Source organism: Zea mays, chromosome 6 (genome assembly GCF_902167145.1).
Source record: "Zea mays cultivar B73 chromosome 6, Zm-B73-REFERENCE-NAM-5.0, whole genome shotgun sequence".
Taxonomy (NCBI): Eukaryota; Viridiplantae; Streptophyta; class Magnoliopsida; order Poales; family Poaceae; genus Zea; species Zea mays.
The window spans coordinates 6,122,421-6,146,283 of NC_050101.1; the positions used below are offsets into that span (position 1 = coordinate 6,122,421).

General features: G+C 45.0%; 1 long non-coding RNA gene across 1 annotated transcript; it reads right to left on the reverse strand.

The window, feature by feature from the left end:
* Positions 1–12,929: 12,929 nt before the first annotated feature.
* Positions 12,930–14,129, reverse strand: LOC103628930 (uncharacterized). The gene is made up of 3 exons (XR_554002.2): positions 14,103–14,129; positions 13,447–13,509; positions 12,930–13,312 (listed from the first exon to the last, which is right to left on the reverse strand). It is a non-coding gene; the product is annotated as an uncharacterized lncRNA (long non-coding RNA).
* Positions 14,130–23,863: the final 9,734 nt, after the last annotated feature.

The window sequence follows — 23,863 nt, forward strand, 5'->3', positions numbered from 1 at the left end:
GGAAAATGCTTCGGGGGCGGCAGTGCCAGTTTCTTCAGCCAAAATTTGTTCTGATGTTTCTGTTTCTTCGGCTTCCAAGGATTTTACCTTGGTGGGCTCTGAAGGCCCAGCTTCAGTCTCAGATTGGTGCTTTGAACCTTCGGCACCAGAGGCTTCAATTTGCACTTTGGAAGTTTCAACAATTTTCTTCGGAGTTGTGCTTGAAGAATTTATTGTCTCCAACACATCCAGTACGTTAACCATTCTTCTCCTCTTGGGGGTCGTCATCGGCATTGACATTGGCACCTCCATTCTTGCTGAAGGACTTAGAATTTCCGATGACTTTGCTTCTTCAGCCCTCGGTTCTTCTATTTTTTCCGTCGCTGGCACTTTGCTTGGCTCTTCAGTATTCGGCAGGAGAGTTGGCTCCTTGGCTTCGGTGGCCGAAGAGGTCTCACCAACATACTCAGGCACTGTGGCCGGTTCAATATAGTGTGGACGGTGTGTGAGAACCTTTATCTTTTTCCTCTTCGGCGCCGGCTCACTAGGAGCGGCTGAAGCAACTTCCTTTGCAGAAGATGTATTCTTTCTTTTTTGACCCCGTGTTGGATAACGGTAGTCGGGGTAGACAAACCCAATTGCATCAAATACTCGATTGAGTCTTTTCTTCTTTCGGCCTCCGAAGGCCACTGATAGTGTAGTGTCTTTGGCCTTCAAGTATGATCCAAGCAGTTCATCACTTATGGCCTCAATACTTTTCAGCCAATCATCATCTGGCTCGATGAACTTGTCTCCGTATTTGAATGTGTATTTTAGCCTAACTAGTCCACCTTCGTTAGGTTCCCTAACGGTTTCCTTCGGCATTTCCCACTTTTCTGCAAGTGGCCATACTCTGAAGGCAATGTGTTCTTGCATCAAATCTCTTGTCCCAATAAAAGAGCAAACTGCGCCGAAGGCTCTCTGGCATTCTTTAGCTGCTTCGTCCATTTCCACCTTCGGCCTCCGGAGACCGAAGCGTTGCCAGATAGGGCGCATAATGATATCTTTAATATCTTCCCGTGTTTTCAAATCATTCTTCACATAAAACCATTCTGTCATCCAGTCGTCGGGCCATCTCTTTCGAAAGGTTGGCACGGGACAGCTTGACCCAGATCGGGCACCGAAGCTATAACAGCCAAAATTGTTGTGATACTGCTCTTTACCCCAGGGTTTTGTCTCATACAATAGCTCATGTATGTTGCAGAAACTTTTTGCATTTGGTTCTAAACCTTGGCTCCTCACAGCCCAGACGAAGATGCTCATCCTTATGATTGCTTCGGGAGTAATTTGATGAAGGCAGATTTCAAATATCTTCAGTACTTCCACGACAAAACTGCTCAAGGGAAACCACAGTCCAGCCTTTAAGAAGCTTCGGAATATCACGACTTCATTCTCCTCAGGAGTCGGACAAGTTTTTTCTCCTTCGTCAGCCCTCACAATAGACAAGTCCCGAAAATATCTACCCCTCATATTGACAAGATGGCTTTGTTTGATGCTTGATTTCCCAAAAACTGCATGGCTTGATCCCCAAGGTCGATCTTCAGAATCTTCACCACCACTATCCACATCATAACTGTCACTGTCACCAGTGTCTTCAGATAAACCCTCTAAAATCTCCCTAGTAATCTTCTCTGTATTTGTCTTTGCTATTGATTGAAGAAAGCCGAGATGCATCTCCTCAGAAAGGCTTAGCTTCAATTCAGCAACAGCTTTCTTATCTTCAGACATCTTCGAAAATGCTGAGAAAGTGCTCTCGAAACCGAAGCTTAAAAATTTAAAAAGCCAAGCAAGTGTTGTTGCGCAAGGTCTAAAAGTCGAATGAGCAAGAACAGATGGCAAGAAAGCGTGCCAAATGAACTCGTGGTGAGCTCTTATTTATACACCTAGTGCGTTGCAAGTGGCAGGGTCCCACTTGTCATTGACTGTTGCTATTCTAGCAAAGGGAAGGTGTTTTTTCGGACCTTCGACTTAAGGCCTTCGTCCATGTCGCAATATGAATTTATCATTCTAAGCAAATTAATATTGCGAGGGGCTACTGTTGGGGGCCTTCGGCTTCCGAAGGTCCTCAAAAACATGATTTGACAATGTTTCCCAAGTGAAATATGTGAGCAGGTATCTTCGGAATCGGATCATGAGTATACAAGAGCACAATCACGACGAAGCCTGAACGAGACGAAAGATGATTATGACGAAGGTCTAGATGATCACGAAGCTGTGCGCAGAAAAGCTTCGGCATGATAACAGTAAAGGGGAACCAACTTAAAGATGAAAAGGCAAATTAGACCTCGAAGAATTATTATAGAATTATTAGCAAATGTAAAGGGCATGAATGTAATTGTACATGGGCTATGTCCTGTGCTTATAAATAGATGAACAGTACTCCCGTACTGTTCACGCTGACTTGGCATTCGCTTTTTGCATCACGCCTGTACCTTTACTTTCTGTCAAACCGAAGGTACATTTATAATTTGTTATTCTGAATATTGTAATGCAAATAAAAATAAGTTGATGATAATGTTTATATTATTTTTTATTTCGTATATGAATTCTTCCTTATCATTTATTGTGTTGACAACCTTCGTCCGGAATTCATTATATTCGAAGGGACATAATGTCTTGAAGGACGAAGGACTTTAATATTTAACACTTTTTATGTTGCCTTGTTCTTAACTCGAAGCATTTGAGAACAAGTCTCCAATAGTTGGTCAGGTTATTATTACTAGTAGAGAAAGCCAAGTTTTAGAATTAACCCACGTTATTAACCCAAACGTACTCCTTTCCAAACGGAAAGAGTACCACTTACCATTACCAGAGTCAATACCAAAACCAACAATCTCATTGCCACCTGCAATCCGAACATCTCTGATCAAGTATCACTAATCACTGGAGCTCCCTTGGCCGCTCATAACCGCGAGCACGACTGATATATCAGTTTTCAAACACTCTGCAGAGGTTGTGCACTTTACCCACAAGCCGTGATTCCCTTTCTGCCCGGAGATCATGACTCTCCATTGATCACTACCAAGGTGACCCAGCAGGGCATCACTACATAGCCTTTACAAAGATACCCCGGGGCTGTAGCCGCCCGTTAGGTTTCCTAAATGTGCCGCACTCCTCCCCAAGGGACAATTCAACCTTGGCAGAGCGAACCGCATACACCGAGCCCCATTGACGGCACGACGGCGAAGCGAACTACACCCCGGATCCTCTAATTATTCAGCTAAGGGCACCCCATTCCACCCTCATGGTTGCACTGTTTTCCTAGGCGGTCATCCAACGAACAGGTCCTTACGGAGAGGCACTCGAGAAACCGCTCGAGCCCCCTTGAAGACCACAAGTATAACATCATAATGAAAGAAAGGAAAACAGCGTATCATTGATAATTCTCATCATGTTCATTGATTAGAGTTGAGCAATAGCATAAGATTAAGCAATAATAATCCAACCCAAATAGGTAACAAGGACATGGATAACAAAAGCTAGTCAATCCTTAGGTATAAATGTGTAATGCGGGGGGGGGGGGTGAATTAAAGAATGTATAGGACAAAGATAGGTCAAGGGACACTTGCCTCCACCAACCGACTGCTGCTCAGGGGCTTCTCCTGCGAGTTCTTCGGGCTCTCCGACCGGATCGTTCTCTATGCGAGCGCAAACATACATACATCCACATATTTAATACAAAAGAACAGTACACCATACAATAGAATGTAGTAAGTAAACAGACGTTCCATGCGGGCTCGCAATTACGGTTAAGAGAGAAAGAGGAAAAGACAGTCGAGAAACGATCACGTTACATTATTATGAATTAAACCACTCGCTCAATTGAAATGCATTAATGTAGACACTACGTTTAGCATAAAGTTAAGTCATGTTTCATGTCTAATCATTATAAGCAGATGAAGATAAATTAAAAGGATTGTCGGGCGGCGAGGCGCGCGACATAGCACTCTAAATCGAATTAAGAAATCAACGACTCTTCGCGCGACCAAGCGCACAACGAGACACTTTGCATTAATTCTAAAGAGACGTTAAGCTTCGCGCGACGAAACGCACGACGGCATACGTCAACTGAACTGAGTCTAAAGTGGAATGTCGCGTGAATACACGCGCGACGTTATACATTAAACAACCTGAAATTAAAATGGATCATCGCGCGACGAAGCGCACGACGCAACACATTCATAGAATCTAAAATTAGATAAATTCGTCGCGCGACGAAGAGCGCGACACAGCACGCTAACTAACGGAGTTTGAAACTAACTAAAAACCAAGAATAATCACCGCGCGCGTGGGGTTGCGCACGCGGGAACGCGTTAGGGGTAAACGAGGGAGCGCAGGCCACGCTAAGGCCACGCGAGCCACGCCGAGGGCCGGGATGCCGCGCGCAGGGGGCCAAGGCCGCGCGCAGGGGCCGGGGACGCCGCGCCGGGCCGCGCCGCGCGAGCAGGGGAGGCGGGGGCCGCCGCGCGAGCAGGGGGCGGGGCCACGCCGCGTGCAGGGGAGGGGGCGGGGGGTCGCCGCCGCAGGCAGGGGAGGGGGCGGGGTCACCGCCGCGGGCAGGGGAGGGGGCAAAGTCGCCGCCACGGGTAGGGGAGGGGGTGGGGCCGCGCGCCACGTGAGTAGGGGAGCGGGCGGGGCCGCGCGAGCAGGGGAGCGGGGCCGCGCCGCCACGGGCAGGGGAGGGGCGGGGCCGCGCGCCGCGCAGGGGAAGAAGAGAGGGCGCGCACAGGGGGAGAAGAGGAGGGAGAGGGAGAGAGAGAGAAGAAAGGAGGGGAGGGGAGCTCACCTCGGGATCCAACTCCGGCGATCACCGTCTCCAAAACCTAAGGCACCACTGGGAGAGAGAGGTGGAAGAGGTAGAGGGAGGTTGCTGCACGGGAAATCCAAATGAGAGAGGGAGGAGAGGAGGGGGCGCATGGGGGGGTGTGGGGCGCTAGGGGCGTGCAGGGCCGGGCCGAGCCGGATCGGGCTTGGCTGGGTTGGGTTGGGTTGGGCCGAGCCACTTCGCGGATCGAAACCTACGACACGCACGACCCTCAAACGGGCTCCAATCACGAATCGAAATCCGAGACGGAACGAGACGAACACGCGACATCAAACAAAGAAATGCGCTTCGGCATGATGCAACACCCATGACACTTAGGTTTTGGTTTATACATGACACGGACACCTGTCACTATACTGGTTTGAAATTAGGAAGAAGGAGCGAAACAGGAAGAGAAAAGAGAGTACGCCTGAATTTGGTGAGAGAAAAGAAGAAAAAATTCTACCCCCAAATTCAGGGCGTTACAGATTGCATCAGTTTTGACACCACGTACATGACTAACAAGTACAACCTGCCATTTGCGCCATTTGTGGGTGTTACAGGGCATGCACATACATGCTTGTTCGCATGTGCATTCATTTCTGATGAAACAATAGAAACATTCAAGTGGATATTCAAGACATTCCTTGAGGCCATGGGAGGGAAACATCCCCGCACATTAATAACAGATCAAGATAGGGCAATGAGACCTGCGATCAAAGAGGTCTTCCCTGAAACAGTGCATAGGAATTGCTTCTTCCACATAAAAAGCAAATGCTACCAGAAAAATGGAAATTGCTTTGCAAGAAATATAGGAATGTCAGAGGACTTTGAGGACATAGTTAACTATTCACTAACTGTTTCTGAATTTGAGAGGGACTGGAAGCAAATGGTTGAGGACTACCACCTAGAAAACAATAAGTATTTCAGCAAAATGTGGGAAACAAGAGCCAGGTTCATACCAGTATATTTCAAAAATGACTTCTTCCCATTCTTGCAAAGCACAGGTAGAAGCGAAGGGACAAACTCAAGGTTTAAAGACAATGTAACTTCGACTTATAGTGTGATCAGCTTCTTGTGTGAGTACCAAAGGATTGTGGAGCAAGTGAATGTGTCAGAGGAGTATGAGGATAATGAAAGCAATCATAAACGACCAAAGGAACTAATGTTTGGATACACAATAGAGAGGCAAGCACAAGAAGTCTACAATAGAAACATATTCAAGAAATTCTAGTTCCAGTTGCAATCAACACCAAGGATAAGTTATAATAGAACATCTAATCTGCATACTTTCTAGGTGTATCCAAAATCAAACCAAGAAGAAAAGCCACATAAAATAAGGAGGTACCTTGTTATGGCTAACCTAACATATGGAATGGAAGAGTTCACTTGTGTATGTGGCAAGTTTGACAAGGATGGCATTTTATGCTCCCATATACTTAAAGTGATCATTGAAGAAGGGCTCACGAAAATCCCAGAGCAATACATACTGAACAGGTGGAAGAAAAAACAGAAACAAATAGATGGACCACTACTGCGTGCATCAATGCCGACCCACCCAGTGCTAAGACACAACCTATTGAGCCAGAAAGCAGCATTACTCACATCAACAGCAGCAAAAACAGAGAAACTATGGAGTTTATATGTGAAGAATTAGACAAACTACAAGAAAAGGTTTGCCAAATGCTATCATCAGAAGAAGATGTAATAGCAGGACCTTCGACAGGAAGAGAGAAGGAAGACAATGTTGCAAAACATACAGGACCAGTAGTTGAAAATCTGCATAACCCTGAAGCAGTTAAACAGAAAGGAAGGCCAAAAAACCTACAAGGTTAAAGCCACTAGTGGAGGAAATCCGCATCAAGATGAAGAAGACAGAGCAAAATAAAAACAAGAAAACAAGCAATGCAGCAGCAAGTATGTCTATCTAAAAAAACCTGCTTTTGGTTTTTTTATAATTACATTGACTTAAAATCTATAATTTGTGTTTATAGGCCCACAAGGAAAGGAGAAGAAGATGAAAAGAACAGCACCTTGAAGAATTACTGCTCCCCCTCCCAACAAAACCACCAACACTCACACTGAAAAAGATGAAGAAAAAATGGAGAGAAAAATGAAGAACACTTAGTGGATAAAGGGGAAGGGACGGACTGTGCATTTATGATATATTCATATAGTTGGTGCAAACAGCAAAAAAAGTTTGTTTCTCTTTCAGTTGAGTCATGTAATCGCTTGCAAAAACAAATTGTTGAAAAACAGATCATGCTTGCCTGATTAGATCCATCGCATCAGCCCATCCATGTACCGCCTAGCTAGCTTATCTGGTATTGGGTCGTGCTTCATTGGCTAGGCCCACCAGCAATGATTTACACACTTTATACCGCAAAAACATTATTTAGTTGCCACAGATTCCAATCTACTTGAGTTTATGAAGATGATAAAGAAATTCCTATTATCTGAGTAGAGTCGTAGAGGACAAGATGATAAAAAGAAGTTCCTATTATCACAATTTTTTTTGTTTAACCAAAACTTCAATATGCGTTTTCTCTTCAAGAAACATGAGCAAAAAATTGCAGAAAAAATGGAGAAAAGAAATGAAGAAAATTTTAGGGGGGTGGGATGATGGGATGAACTCTGCATTTATAATATATTAATAGAGTTAGTACAAAAAGCAGAAAAAATGGTTTTGTTTTTAAATCAGATGAGTCATGAAATCGCTTGAACAAAAAAAACTCTTGACAAAAAAGAACTTACTAAACAGTAAAAAAACAAACTCTTTAATTCAATAATAGTACGAACAACTTGAAAACAAACTGCAATCACACTTTTATTACATACATTGGGGAAAAAATGAACATCAGATATAACATGTCTTTTTTTGATTGGAAAAAGAAGGTATGGATCAAAACTTGGCGATGGTGAATCAGAAATCTCTGCCATTGCTACTCCAACATCCTTAGAAAACACGAACATCTACTTCCCAACGGTTCAAATATGCTAGTTGACAATCCGAGGATCAATATTCTGGTATAAAAAAAGCAAATCAGACCAAAAAATGATGCACAAAAACAAAAAACTCCATACCACCATCAGCACTGCATGCACCACCCACAAAAAAGGAAAAAACTAGAAAAACAAAATAATAAGAGCGCCCAAAAAAACAACCCAAATTGAATCACAAAAAACATGAAGAAACATGTTGCGAACTAGAGACTTGTCTTCAGTGTTCTTCTCACTAAAATAGAGATTGTTGGCCAACGTAATTCAGATTTGAGGGATGTCCTCAGTGCGGAACTTGAGCAATATATCAACAGATATATCCCAATATTCCATGTATTGTAGTGTGAAAATACCGCAGTCATGCCTATGATAATTAAAGAAGGCAAAATTACTACAAGAAATAATTTATTGTGGGTGTTTTTAAACCATATAAAATATATAGAAAAAATTAAGATAGCAACTGAATTTGGATTCTAATAAAAAGAAATGATAGAAATGAAACTTACGTATTTTCCTTCTTTGGTACTGCAGGATATAAAATTTTGAATGATGATACATAAGCATGACCAACTAAACTAGGCAGAGCAACTCTAACTAAGGTCTAAACTAGGCTAAAAAATGATGATACACTTCACATGGAAAAGGCAATGAAACAAACCAACAAAATTGCTGAAAATCTCGGACAGATCAGGCAAGAGCATTCATAAGACAGTAGAAGTGAGCAACACACTGGAAATAAGAATACAAACCACTTAGGAAAAAGACTACATATACCAACTATGTCTTATCTGCCACCATCCATAACAGTATACCAAAAAATAGAGCCTCAAACTGTCATCACAGCAGCACAACACTACACCCAATGAAGATTAGAGACATGGGCAATTAACAACTAAAACATGACATTATCTGAATTTGTATTCTAATAATAGTAAAAACAACTACAAAATATCTACAATAAATAATATATTGAGTGAGATTTTAAACCATATAAAATATATAAAAAATTAAGATAGCAACTGAATTTGGATTCTAATAAAAAAAGAAAAAAGGATAGAAATGAAACTTACGTATTTTCCTGTTTTGGTACCGCGGGATATAAAATTTTGAATGATGATATATCTATGTTTGAATCAGAATATAATAACCATAGGACTTTGAACACCCGAATCTAGAAAAAACACACAACATTAGAAAAAAAAATGAAAAAGGATAAATATCAATAAAATATATAATATACACAAGAAAACAAAAATACATGAAGAAGAAAAAAGGCACTTACAAGCTTGTCTCTAACAATGCATTGAAAAGGATCTTCCTCATCAAAATATGAATCCATAAAAACAAAACGCTTATTCTTCAAATCAACAATGAACAAAAACCAATGGTTTGCATGGCACACTGAAAAATACAACTGAAAAAACAGATTGAGGTAAAATAAGAACAAGGTAGTGAATGTATGGCACATTAAGGCTGCTGCTTGGACCAAAAAAAATGTACAACAAACTAAGCAAACAAAAAACCTTGTTAGAGCGATGCAACTTCAAAGCAGAATTAGCCCCCAGAAACGATTTCCTTAGATCTTCAACTTCATATTGGCTATTGTATTCCATCATCGAATGCTGTAGTAACAATAGAAATTAAAAAAAATGAAAAACACTAAACAAAATTACAAAAAAATGCAAAACAAAACCAAATAAAAAGTTGAAGAACAATTACCCCCACTTTTGGATAAAAAAATGTTTCTTTGACAGCCTAGGATGAATATCTTCAAAATGTTCCCGGCAAAATCCAGCAATAAACAAGTTGTCACAGTGATCATTGGGTTCTATTGACAGTCCAAAAGGTTCAAAATTTACAGTGGTGGTTTTGGAAAACCGAACTGCGACCAAACTGAACAAAAAAAATATAAGTAAAAAAAATTAGGCTATTATGAAAATTGGTGTATAGGAACATAAAATAAAACTAATAAAGAAAAAAGTTGAAATAAAAATATATTATACTTAAAGCACCAGTTTCAATGGTCGTCATGCGTCATTTTTTTTACAAATAACCCCTCACAGCTATTTCAAATTAATCTGTTGCACGTTTATAGATGTCAAACGACGTCCGACACGGGCTAGATGCACGCGGGCCACAAATATGGCACAAGCATGTCATGCCGGCCTACTAACTGTGTCGGGCCAGCCCGTTAGCCCGTCGATCCATTTAATTAAATCAGCGTAACGACGCCCGACACGGGCTAGATGCACGCGGGCCACAACTATAGCACAGTCACGCCATGCCGACCTGCTAACTATGTCGGGCCAGCCCGTTAGCCCGTTGATCCATTTAATTAAATCAACATAAAATATTAAAAACGATGCAGGAGGTGGGGTTCGAACCCATGCCCTGATGGAAGAAGGGCGGGAGACACTGGGTGAAACTGTCTAACCAGTAGAACATCACGCTAAGATGTTTTTAATATTGAATATAAATTGTATATATGTATATACGTTTTTTTGTAAAATAAAAAATAATCGTGTCGGGCCGGACCAGCACTACGGGTCGAGGCTACAGCCAAGCACGACACGACGTTCTTTGCTCTTGCAAGCATTAGGTCGTTTCTGAGATCACATTGGCGCAATGGACTACATGGTGTTTGAGGTTGCTGAATTGAATGGAGCGGCAATGATTTGTCACACTAACAGCAAAATGAAAGGTTATTTGTTGGTTTTAAACGTTAGTAACTGCTACGAAGTAGCGTAATTTATATGGAGCGCATCCAGTTTTTATTAATGCCCGACTTTAGCAATCACTATATATTTTGATCTATCTTTTTTATAAGTTTGACTTTATGGGACTTATTTTATAAACTTGATCTCACAAACTCTCTTATTTGGTCTCTGTATGATGGAATTATGTCATTTTATAATCTCTGTTCATTCAGTCAATCGTTGTGAACTCTCTTCTAATCGCTCACTTCATTGGCCGTGTTGTACCAAGATATATTTATATGGAGTAAACAATAACATCAGTTTGCCAAATCAAAAAATATATTATACAGAGAGCGGAGACAATTAATAAAAAATCTTGAAATTTTTTTATGGATAGTTTACGTGGGTATTTGTAAGCCGTCGCAACGCACGGGCAACCGACTAGTAAAAATAAAAGCTACACTTACTCTTTCCATTGGCTCTGCCCCATACCACAAAGAATATTATAATATCGCAATAGCACATAGGACATGGAAAACGGGCGTGAGCATTTTGAACTTGTAACCAATTTTCACCAACATCATTCCTGACTACATTTCCAACTTCTAGTTGATTTCCCAAAAAGAATCCCCCAGCTTCTGACTCTACATTGAATATGTTCATATCATTGTACATCTGATCAACTGCACCTGCTGATTTGGATCTACTACTACCATGTAAATTAGCGCCAACCATATTAACAGCAGTAGTTTGAATATAACATAATATATGTTCGTACGATATAAATTAAAAAAGATTGAAAAAAGATAACAAATATACAGCAGACTACATGAGAGAATAAACCGAAAAAATCACCTCCTGATCAGCCCCTACATCATCAGCAATGACAATAACTTCTTCCTTTTTGCCACTTATTCCTCCGGAGTTCCTATGTCTTTCAGTTGAGTTTAACTTTGAAAAGTTCAATGCTAGTGTAGGCTCATATATAGTGTCATTCCCTTCTAAAAATGCACCAGCAGCATGTGCCTGACATATGGCACACACAAAAAAAATAGATATACAAAAAGAATATTAAATCATGAACTAAACAAATATAATAAACATAAAAAATAAACACAAACTATACCTTTGGATTCTGAGACAACACCACAGAAGCAACACCACTTTAAACATCATTGTTAACACAACCTGTTGCCGCTGCTGATGTTGCACCTAGATCAATAGGCCTTCTATTAGGATTTGCATGTGACTTAAGTAAATGGTCTTAATGATAGTACTCCATTGAGAGAAATATACCATAAACAACATGGGTGGCTATTGGAGGAGCAAGTTGGTCTAGCCCAATTGGAACACCAGCTGACTCGTGTGGACATATAGCAGCTGCAATATTTTTGCCCCTTCCATTATGATCACTTTCATCATCTGTAACTTGAAGGTCAAAAAGACCCACAAGTGAGAAAAGCCTTGTATGTGGAAAGAGACCCAACTTATCAGTTTTTGAGTAATGGAATCGCTTGTTGAGAGGATGAGCACACTCTGCGATAAAAAAATAAAGAAAAAATAGACATACATCAGATTCGGATTAGGTTTACACGACGACCAAAAAAACAGAGCAATAATAACCTAAAAATGATACTAAAGCAAGAAACCCCAAAAAAAGGGGTTCAACGGCACCTATCAAATCACGCAAGAAAAAAAAGTATGCGTTGAAGGGCAGTGACTGCTTGAAAAATAAATAGAGTTTCATATTCTACATAATTAGTCACATGCCAAGGGATCACAACAAAAAATGTTATTGTATTATCCAATTAGGGTGCAAAAAGGTGGACTCAGGTCCTGAGACTGAGTTTAACGCGAGATCAATCAAACAACTCGCACATGTCACATGTGAAGGAGCTTCGAAACAAAAAATGCCATTGCAAGCTACAACAAAAAAACCACCTAGCGTGGGCACAAAAAGCAAGTCACAGCACTGCCCCCCCCCTTGATGAAAGATGATGATTTATACCCTCCTTTTCTCCCCACCAAGTGCAATCCTGGCTTTTGCTTTTGCCCCCGAGAGAGGCAAGACGACGACGACCATATACATGATAGGGCATGGAGCACAATACAGTTCCATACCCTGACATAGACATCTCCTCCATCACCTACAATTTGCCCTTTCCCCAGACATGCCCACATAGGTAGCACATAGAATAAAAAAATGCATTGAGCAAACACAATGAAGTACAAAATGCAAAAAAGGAAAACAAAAAACATTAAAAATAGATTTTAAAAAGCACTAACCCGCTGGTGGATTCAAAGATGTTCCATTATTTGCATCCAGCCTATTAACGATTGGTGTCTCCAACTGTATGGGCACTGTTATTAGGGGATTTGTAATAACCACATGACCTTTTCCATGAGAAGCCTCAACAATGCCCGCACCAGCCCCTTTCTCATTCGACTTAACATCAACTGGCTGCACATTGGTATCAATTTTGGTAGCTTTCTCATCTGACTTAATATCCATATCTTTCGCGAGAAGGTTGTTGGAATTCAAAAACTTCTGATGCTTAATAGTCATTGCTTCAGCCAAATTTTTTAGAGAATCGATGATAGCTTCAGTACACCTTGACTTGCAAATTGAACAACAATCCCTGACCTTGTCACACAGAACTTGGCAAGTACTATCAATGCATTCGACATCCACTATTTGGCCAAAATCAACTAATAACTTTTCCTTGAAAAAAGTGAAATCATGCAGAAATTGTTTCTCTGCTTCAATTAACACCTTCTCCCTATAAGCAGCTCTCTAGAGATAAAAAAATGAAAAACAAATTTATAAAACAAAAAAATAAACAAAAACCACATGAAAAAAATTGCATATAAAAATATACAATTGAGAACTTGTACAGAAAAAAAAGAAGATCAAAAAGAACAAACTACCTGAGACTTGCAAAAAACAGCAAAAGTTTCAATCAACTTAACCATAGGAGAGGAAATGATGCCCTCGAAAAATAACAAAAAATTGTAAATAAAAAACTAAATATAAATAAACAATTTCCAAGAACTAAATATACTGAGAAAATACATTTTATAACTCCAAACAACTATACTTAGCTAACTTAGATTATTTACCTAAACAATAAACACAAAAACAGTTTTTCAAGGGATGCAAATCCTGGATATAATGGAACCTACTCACAACAAAAAAACTCCTAAGGGATCATAACATGAGATAACATAAGGTAAAAATTCAACCAAAAAACTGAAAAAACAAAAATACACATTAGGCAATAACATGAGATAGATAAAAAATGACTTCAGGGTACATCAGATATTTAAGAAAATCCTTGACATACATTTCAATGCTAAATTACTACTTCAAAATTGCATGCATTAACTATATATAAATTTCAACAATACCTATGCTATCCTCAAATATAATGGGACAAATTTTAACTAGAATTGCATGATTTGTTCCTTTGCTAATAGAAACAGAAGAACACAAACTGCATACTGAACATCCCCAAAAAAACAGTAGAACTAGGAAAATATACTCGAGCACAGGAAAGATGAAGTAAAACGAAGAGCACCCTCACCGGATCGACAGTGCCACCAGAGGCCGGGACACAATCTTCGCGCAGTGGAACTCCAGACCCGCCTGCTTCACCACAGGTTGCTGTCGCCGGACAGCGAAAATGGATCCCGTCGGGACCTCCTCGCCCTCCGTCGTGGATATCGTCGCAGCCACCTCCACCACCCCCGGCCATGGATCCCGTCGGGCCTCCCCCTCCTCCGCCATGGATCCTGCAGCAGCCACCTCGCCCCCCGCCATAGATCCAGTCAGGGCCTCCTCGCCCTCCGACGTGGACCTCATCGGAGTCGCAGCTGCCTCGACCCATGCCATGTACCTCGTCGGAGCCACCTTGCCCCCCCCCCCCCCGCCATAGATCCAGTCGGGGCCTCCTCGCCCTCCGACATGGACCTCGATGGAGCCTCCTCGCCCTCCGCCATGGATCCCGTCAGAGCCGCCTCGACCACCACCATGGACCTCGTCGGAGCCACCTCGCCCGCGACTACAACTCATCGCGCTCGCGGCAGCAGCACTGGGGAGTGACGACGGCACGCGCGCAGCAGCAGTGGGGAGCGACTGAGAGCGACCGAGCGAGACAGGGAAAAGGGGGTGAAGAGGATAGCTGCTTGCCTGCTTCTGTGACACATGCAACAAAATGGGAAAGTGAAGAGGTGCGAGAATCCCAAAATCAAACAGTAAAAAGGAACCCGATCGGATGGCGCACAAGGCGAGCGCAAACAGCAACAGAAACACGCGCGCGTCCGTTAGCTTTTCCCTTCGCAAATTAACAAGAAACCTAGAAGATCGTGTAGTTCATTTGATGACTCTAGCTAGAGGACGAATGGACGATATATATGTACTACAAGACGTTGACTAGATATATAATAAAGACGTACTCACGATGATGGATTGTATGTTCGATATATATATAGTTGATGCAATGCAGCATGGCGATATATAGATATATATAGACCCTTTGCATCGATTGGAACCAGAACGCCTTAGGTTACCACGCATCCACTAACAACACCAAATAGCAGATCCGATCGAGACTAGTTTAGTTTGTGTTGGGACTTGCTTCTCTCGGCAAGTAGATCCAACGGAGAAGTGGAGAGAGTGTTTGCAAAGTTCAACGGGGAATGGCAATAGCTCTGTTAATCTGGCCTCTAAAGGGCACTGTAGGGGGGTATTTTTAGGCACCCGAGTGTCCACCGTCCTTTGGCAATGACATTTATGCCCTCAGGTACTCGGACTATCCCCAGAATATTCTTATGAGAGGAGGTTACAGACTGTCATTACAGAAAGGCTATTACAGACGCGGCCCGTAACATGCTTATCCGCGTGGGGCCCGTTACAGTGGGCCGAATCCCACACAGGCCTCCCGATGCAATGAGGACGTGGGACTAGCAGACTTCGACGGGGCCTTGCCTTCGTCTTGTAATGGAGAGGACGAAGGGCGACCGCGCCAGTCCTTATTCAACTGACGCCCTCGGCTCGCTTGGGCGTGGTCTTCGTTGGTGTAGCAAGGCGACGAAGGCTTCGAGTGAAGGGTAGTGTCTTCGCCTTCGCCCCAACATTTGCCCTCCGAGGGACTAGTTCGACTAAGTCATCTGGTGCCGAAGACGTCGCTAGATAGTGGAGACGCTGCCCTCGCTCGAAGTGGTCCCGCGGGGGTTTTTGAGGTGACTGTCGGTGTTTTGGGTCCGACCGCACACCCGGGGTTGCCCCTCAAGGTGTTTTTAGGAGTAGGACGGTGTTGACGACTGTAGCAAAATGGTTCGTGCCAGATGCACGAGGGACAGTGGACAATGTTTACAGGTTCGGGCCGCTTAGAGATGCGTAACACCCTACGTCCTGGTGAGTATGCTTGGTGAATGAGGTTACAAGGGTGCTCTCCGAAATGAGAATGCAAAGAGTTGAGGTGGGAGGCTGAGTAATAGGGTCGATCGTTCTGAAGGGGTGCCCCCTAGGCCTTATATACTCGACCGTGGGGCAATACACGTGGATATGATAACAATGTGTAACTAAAAGATAGTGAACTGTTTGAGTTTATCTCTCTATAGTTCTGCCGACCTATCCTCGCATGGCTCCGTTGCATGGGGGCTCCAACGCGGGAAAGTTGGATCTCTGTTGTGATCGCTCGCTTGACGTTGTGGGCCATCCGGGTTTGCACCAATCCGGCCTCGTGTCAACCTGCTTTGCTGATTATTCCTCCCCAGGCCCACGAAAGAATGACCTTACGATTTATTGGGCCCTTGGGCCTTTCGTGAGGTCTTTTACTCTTCCAGTGGACCCGGGGGATATCTGTCCCCCACAAGCCCCCAATCTTTGGGTTGATTTTGAGGTAATGAACCCAAAGATCCCTAGGTCCAGCTTGCAGGTAATTTGAAAATGATTTCTTACTGTCTCCTCCTGCTTTGATCACTCATAAACTGAGACTTTGTTTCGTGCTTGTGCCTTAGAGGTCGGCATTTCATTTTGCAGGACCCTGAACTTCATTGGGTGCACCGGAGGTGCACCCAATGGGTGTAGCCCCCGAGCTTCGAGTAGATTGTAGAAAATAATCTATTCGAAGGTCTTCATCAGAAATTACTTTCATCTTGTTCTTGTGCTTTGGTTGAGGGCCAGCCTTGCCTTTAATCTTGTCCCATGCCTTAGAAGTCGGCACTATCTTGGCTTGGAATGATGGTCCATGGGGTGCACCGAAGGTGCACCCAATGGGTGTAGCCCCCGACCTTCAAGTGGATTTTTGAGGATAATCCATTCGAAGGTCTTCCTTTTGTGTCTTTTTGCTGAAGATTATCCTTTCTTTTTGTGAAAATCAGCATGATGCCATCCGCATTATGCTTTGGAGGTCAGCATTATGTCATCAATATTATGCTTCAGAGGTCAGCATGTATTTTGTCTTTTGCAGCCGAGTTCACAATCCGTCCGTATCTTGCTAGGTGGTGTAATTTATTTGCTCTGCGACTAATTGGACATTTGGTGGACGTTCTCTGTCTAGTCTTCACGTCGCTTCTGTCGGCCATATTTTGTATTTCACCGGCTATATTTGGCTTTCCTCTGATCCTTACTGATATCTCATTTTTGTCTTGAGGTATTCACTGCATGCCCTGCACGGATGTGACGGTTTTGAAAAAAATACTGATAATTCCTGGGCGTCCCCCCCCAATGGGTGTGGGCAAGGGACGGCTTGGTACGCTGAGTGTTTTAGCCGGCTGCTTCTGAGTAGTAATGTGATGTGACGGCGGGTGTAATCATATCCTCCGCGCTGTTGACTGGAGTCCCAATGGGTGTTGTGTTGCGTGAAACGGCGTCAGCCGCCTGACGTGTCTTCAGACGGGTTGACGTGCTTATTGAATGCTTTGCGACTGTTCAGTGACCGCGGTTGGAGGTGAGCGGTTGCTTTCTCCTTCTATAAATAATGTCGTTGTCTCTCCGGCTTTTTCACATCTCTTGCTGTTCTCTGTTGCTTGCTTTTCTTCTCTCCCTTTCGCTTCCACCATGGGCAAGAACAACAAGCGCAAGCATGAGCCAACTCCTCCATCAGAGGATTTTGGTGACTCGGAGTACTCAGAGGAGGAGTTCTCCTCTGAGTCTGAGGGGTCTCCGACTCCCATCCCCCTGCGTGAGTCGTTTGACGACTCAAACGACTCCTAGGGGCTCGCGGCGGAGGTCTGGACGTACATCCGGGCCGTCGAGCGCTCCGGGCTCGAGGGCTGGGATGAGTCGGAGTACTCCTCGGATGAGGAGGACTCGTCCGAGGAGGACGGTGGCGGCGACGGCGAGGACGATGACGACGACGACGACGAAGGCGGTGGCGGCGGTGACGGTGACGGCGGCGGCAGGGGCGGCAGCAGCGGCAGCAGGGGCGGCAGCGGTGGCGGCGGCAGCAGCAGGGGCAGCAACAAGGGCGGCAGCGGCGGCGGCAGCAACAGGGCCAGTGGCTAGATGCCACTGGTCCTTAGATGTTTGTATAGTATAGTTAGAATAATGTAGTAGTATGTAGTAGTGTAGAGTAGTATAGTGTAGTGTAGTAGTAGTAGTAGTAGTAATGTAATGTAATGTAGCAGTAGTAATAGGGAAGTATCAACTCATAATGAGTTGATTTGTAAGTATGATATCTTCCCTTTAATGAGGAAATGATGTTAGCTTCTCTGCGATGATTGCTCTTCGATATTCATAACTCAAAGTTCTTGAATCATTACTCTTCCCGCCTTTTTCGTGAAGTTGATTCCCTTGGAATAGTAAGTGAATAACTTGGGCATCATATCGATGCTTTTAGAGGTAGCTGCCGAGTGACTTGAAGATGATGTCAGCATTTTAGAGGTAACGCCGAGGGACTGGAGGGCGACGTCAGCGTTTTAGAGGTAACGCCGAGCGACTGGAGGGCGACGTCAGCGTTTTAGAGGTAACGCCGAGCGACTTGAAGACGATGTCAGCGTTTTAGAAGTAACGCCGAGTGACCTGAGGGCGACGTCAGCGTTTTAGAGGTAACGCCGAGCGACCTGAGGGCGACGTCAGCGTTTTAGAGGTAACGTCGAGCGACCTGAGGGCGGCGTCAGCGTTTTAGAGGTAACGCCGAGCGACTTGAAGACGACGTCAGCGTTTTAGAAGTAACACCGAGTGACCTGAGGGCGACGTCAGCGTTTTAGAGGTAACGCCGAGCGACTTGAAGACGACGTCAGCATTTTAGAGGTAACGCCGAGCGATAGCGGGCTGCGTGGGCCACTTTTGAGGATAATAGCCGAGTGATGATGTGGCGCACCGGTGTTCTGGAAATAACTGTCGGGTGATGACGTGGCACGCCGGTGTTTTGGAAATAACCGCCGGGTGCTGACTGGGCGCTTTTTGAAACGGTATCTGGCTCGGGAATATCCTATAAGTGCTGCGCTTTTAGCTGCCTCTGCTTTTCGTGCCCTAGTTCTTGCTTTCTCGCTTCCGAATCATCTCTGCAATTCGCCTTCCACTCTGCTCGCCGATAGAATCGAGATGGCGCCCAAGAGGAAAGCCTCGAGTTCGTCTACCGCGGTGATTCCTCCAATCGACCCCAACAGCCAGTTGCCTTTCGCAGGTAACCACATGTCCGTCATCTCTGAGCCCGAACTTATCCACCTCGTGTCCATCGGGGTTCTTCCCCCGAAGGAGCTCTGTTCTTGGCGGATTTGCCATGGGGTTACTGTCTCGACTGAGGATACCCATGAGTCCGTGATTTATGCTCCTTTCCTTCTCCGCGGCCTCGGTCTTCCCATTTCTCCCTTTTTCCGCGGCCTCCTTGATTTCTACCATCTTAACTTGACCCATCTGAATCCCAATTCTATCCTGCAAATCTCCATTTTCGTTCATTTATGCGAAGCCTTTCTTGGCGTGCTGCCACATTTTGGGTTGTGGAAGTATTTGTATCACTGCCGCCCTGGGATGGCCGAAGGACAACATCAGTTAGTTGGGGGTGCTAGCTTGGAGATGCACCGTTGGAGGAAGACTAAGTATCTTGAAATCCCTCTCAAAGACAGCATCAAGGGATGGCGCTTGGAGTGGTTCATTGTTGAGAATTATGGAAACTCTCTCCCCCCTCGATCGGGAAGACAGCCGGACGTTCGCACCCTGAGCTGGACCGAGTCCCCCACAGATCAGGAGGTAGCTGAGGCAGGTGCTTTGCTGGCTGAAGTTGGATTGCTGAAGGAGAGGGGTCTGACTGCTGAAGCTGTGGTTGCTGATTTTGTCTTCAAGAATATTCAGCCGTTGAAAGACATGGCATACCCGGCTTATCTGTATCGAGGCCTAGCCGACTCAACTCGGGTTACCAACAGAAGAATTCCCTCTGTGGACTTGGTGAACCGACTTGAGATGATCCTTAGAGGCAAAGTGTCAAATGTTGGTGCCCCAGTGGCATTCTCAGCCTGGAACTTGCCTCCTCCCAAAGCCTTCACTCTTTTTGTGTCGAATCCTCCTGTCACTAATGGCAGTTTGGGCCTTAGAGTGCGGCCCTCTGCTGAAGAAGTTAGTGCCTTGGTTGCCTCGCTTGGGGAGATTCCTGATGATGAATGGCAGGTCCATTTTGAGGTGCCCCTGAACCCTAGTGATGCAGAGATAAGCGCTATGCTTGATTTGCTGGCTGAGGACTCTTCTGATGCTGCTCCTGCTGGGGCATTGGTAGTGGCGCCCCTCCCAAAGGCTGATACAACCTTGGATACTCAGAAGCCTGCCAGTACTCGCCCGAGGCGCCCTTGCCGAGCCAGTCAACCTGATCCTTCTGCTGATGAGCAGAAAAAGAAAAAGAGACGCCTCCGGCGAGTATCTAGTTTGGATCGGGACGCTGGTACCTCGGTTCCTGCTACTGAAGAAGTGCGTGTGACTGAATTTACTGACGCTGACCCCAATGGGTGTACCCAATCTGCTGCTGATCCCAATGTGGGTGTTCCATCTGTTGCTGATCCCAACGTGGGTGCTCCATCTGTTGCTGATCTCAATGGGGGTGCTGCCCGTATTGCTAATGTAGACGACGAGGAGGAAGAGGATGAAGTTCCTTTGACTCGGAAAAACAGTCGGAAGTGCATCGCTAGGGGTGCTGCCCGTATTGCTAATGTAGACGACGAGGAGGAAGAGGATGAAGTTCCTTTGACTCGGAAAAACAGTCGGAAGTGCATCGCTAGTGGGGTGCTGCCCGTATCGCTAGTAGTGGAGTTCCTTCTCCTGCTTTGTCTGCTCTCATTGGTCTGCAAGAACTGTCCCTGGCCAATTTTGATCAGACTCTTGAGGATATGGTTCCAGAGGATTTGTTATCGGAGCCAGCAGATGATGGTGTGATGGAGGTTTGTGCTGATGTGCTTGATGCTGGGTTGAGGTCATCCCGTGCCTCGTCGACCTTAGAGCGCGATCTCGAGGGTCGGGAGACTGACTTGGATCGTCCTGGTCCCATGGAAGTAACTGAGGACCCATCAGCCTTTGAGGTGGCTACCACAGAGAACTTGGACCCCAAGGATGGTGTTGACACGTGCCCAGCCCCCGAGAATGTTGTCGGGGATGACTAGGTTCGGGTGGGAAGTGCAAGTCACTGCCCAACCCCCGAGGGTGCTGCCGGGGATGATCCGGCTCAAGTGGGCAGTGCAAACTATGACCCAGCCCCCGGGGATGTCCGAGCGGGGTCTCCCTCTTGTACTTCCATGGACGGTCATGCGGGATCGCCTCCGCACTCCGGCTGTATGGTGGTGGCCCAAGCCTTGGACCAGGGAGTCGCTTTAGAGGGTAGCATCCCCGCTGACCGAGTGTTGGGCTCTGTTGATGGCACCGGGTTGATTCCTGCTGGTTCGTTGCAAGCTGCTTCGGATGGTGGCCTTACGCCCGGTTATCAATTGATCTCTCATGATTTGGGGATCCCTCCGTTCTTTTCCAACCTCCAGGTACTATGATGTATTTTAGCTTGATTTTTACGCTGCATGAACTGATGTCATTACCCTCATCTGTTCTCCTCATCAGGCTTTGGTGGATGGGATGGGTAGCCAGCTGAGGTTACAGGGTGCTTCTGTTCCAGAAGTAGCTTCGTCTCTTGCACGTTGGAATCCAGTGTCACTTCAACATCGTGTCTCTGACTTGGAGGCGACCAACGCTGGTTAGTGCTTTTCGCTTCTCTTTTGTTTTCTCTATTAAACCGCTTTACATTCTGACCCCCTTTGTTCGGTTGTCTCCTGCTAGGTATGACTCGGCAGATTTCCACTCTTGAAGAAAAACATTCTCGAGATCAGGCTGAATTGGTCCAGCGGTGCTCTGACTTTGAAGGAAAGTATTCTCAAAGTCAGACTGAACTAGCCCAGGTCTCTGCTGCCTTAGATGACGCCAATGCACTGAGTTCTTCTCTTCATGCTCAACTTAATTCTGAAAAGGTGACTTACGAAACTTTACTTTGCCTTGTCGTGATCCTATTACTTGATTGATGTTTGAGGGATTAGACTTCTGTTTGCAGGAAGAAAAACGTATCCTTGCTGCTTCTCGCGACAGTCTTGACAGATTGTATCGTGATTCTAGCAACTCGCTGACTATCCTGGAGAGGAGTCATCGCTTCACCATGGAAGAGTTAGACAACCTACGCTGTAAGCTGCAGGAATCTACGGATGAGGTGACCCGGCTCAAGCAGTTGATATCAGCGAAGGACGCTACTATCAAAGAACTCCAAGCTTCCAAGAAATCCATCGCCCAAGAGTTAGAAACTGCTCGGCTGGCTGCTAAGGTTGCTGAAGAAACTTCCGTTACTCTCAGAGCCCAGCGCGACAGAGCCATGGATAAGGCCATTCGGGCGGGGCGAATCTTGATGAGGAGACTCGGCGTGGTTGTTCCCGAAGATATAAGGGCTGACGTGAATGCTGCCCCTGATTCCTCGAGTCGCCCTTCCTCATCGATTGCTCCTGAGAAAAATATCACAAAATAGAGAAACATTTTGCGTGCCTTGAGCGCGCGGTTAGCATGGTCAGACATTTGTTAGAGGACGTCATTTTAGTACTTGAACAACATTGTTATTCTCATATTGTTTCAGAATTCATCAGTTCGTAAATTTGCAGTAGTAAAATGATGTGTGATGGTTTTGAAACTTGTTTGCGGGATTTAGAAGTCATCCCTATATGAATAATTATAAGCGCATCAGATCGTCTTAAGTCGCTGCTGACTTAAGTCGATTGCTTCCGTTAATAGGGTGTAGTGGTCACCCCGAGTTAAGTAAGCGCGAGCATGTTGCCCCGCCTTAAGTCGTTGCCGACTTAAGCTGATTGCTCCGTTAGTAGGGCATAGTGGTCACCCCGAGTTAAGTACGCGCGAGCATGTTGCACCGCCTTAAATTGTTGCCGACTTAAGCCAATTGCTCCGTTAGCAGGGCATAGTGGTCACCCCGAGTTAAGTAAGCGCGAGCATGTTGCACCGCCTTAAGTCGTTGCCGACTTAAGCCGATTGCTCCGTTAGCAGGGCATAGTGGTCACCCCGAGTTAAGTACGCGCGAGCATGTTACACCGCCTTAAGTCGTTGCCGACTTAAGCCGATTGCTCCGTTAGCAGGGCATAGTGGTCACCCCGAGTTAAGTAAGAATGCAAGTCAATCATGAACAGACTGAGTATCTTTGAAGCCCTTTTTTATTGATGACATATTTCCATTTTACAGAGTGCATCGTCGTCCCGATAGCTTTTGAAATACATCTAGGGATAAAATTTCCTGAGGTGTTCTATATTCCAGGAGTTCCCGACTTCTGTGCCGTCCATCTGAGTGAGACGATATGATCCTGGCCGAGTGACTTCCGCTACTACGAAAGGTCCTTCCCATAAGGGTGATAACTTGTGCCGTCCCTCCCCCGTTAGAATTCGACGGAGGACGAGATCTCCTACTGAGAAGGATCGCTGCCGCACGGCCTTGTCGTGATAGCGCCTTAGAGTCTGCTGGTATCGTGCTGATTGGATTACTGCATTCAGCCGTTCTTCCTCGAGTACATCAATGTCCTCCAGCCTGGTGGCTTCGACTTCTGCTATGTTTTCGAAGATAAACCTTGGCGCTCCGAACTTGAGGTCAGCTGGTAATACTGCCTCTGACCCATAGACCATGAAGAAAGGAGTGTTTCCATGCAGAGCTCGGCTAGGCTGGGTTCTTAGGCTCCAGACGACATAGGGCAATTCTCTTATCCATTTTCCTGCGAACTTTTCATTCTTATCGAAGACCTTTTTCCTGAGTGCCTCCAGTATCATCCCGTTGGCTCGCTCAACCTGTCCGTTGGCTCTTGGATGTGCTATAGAAGCATACTTGATCTGAATGTTT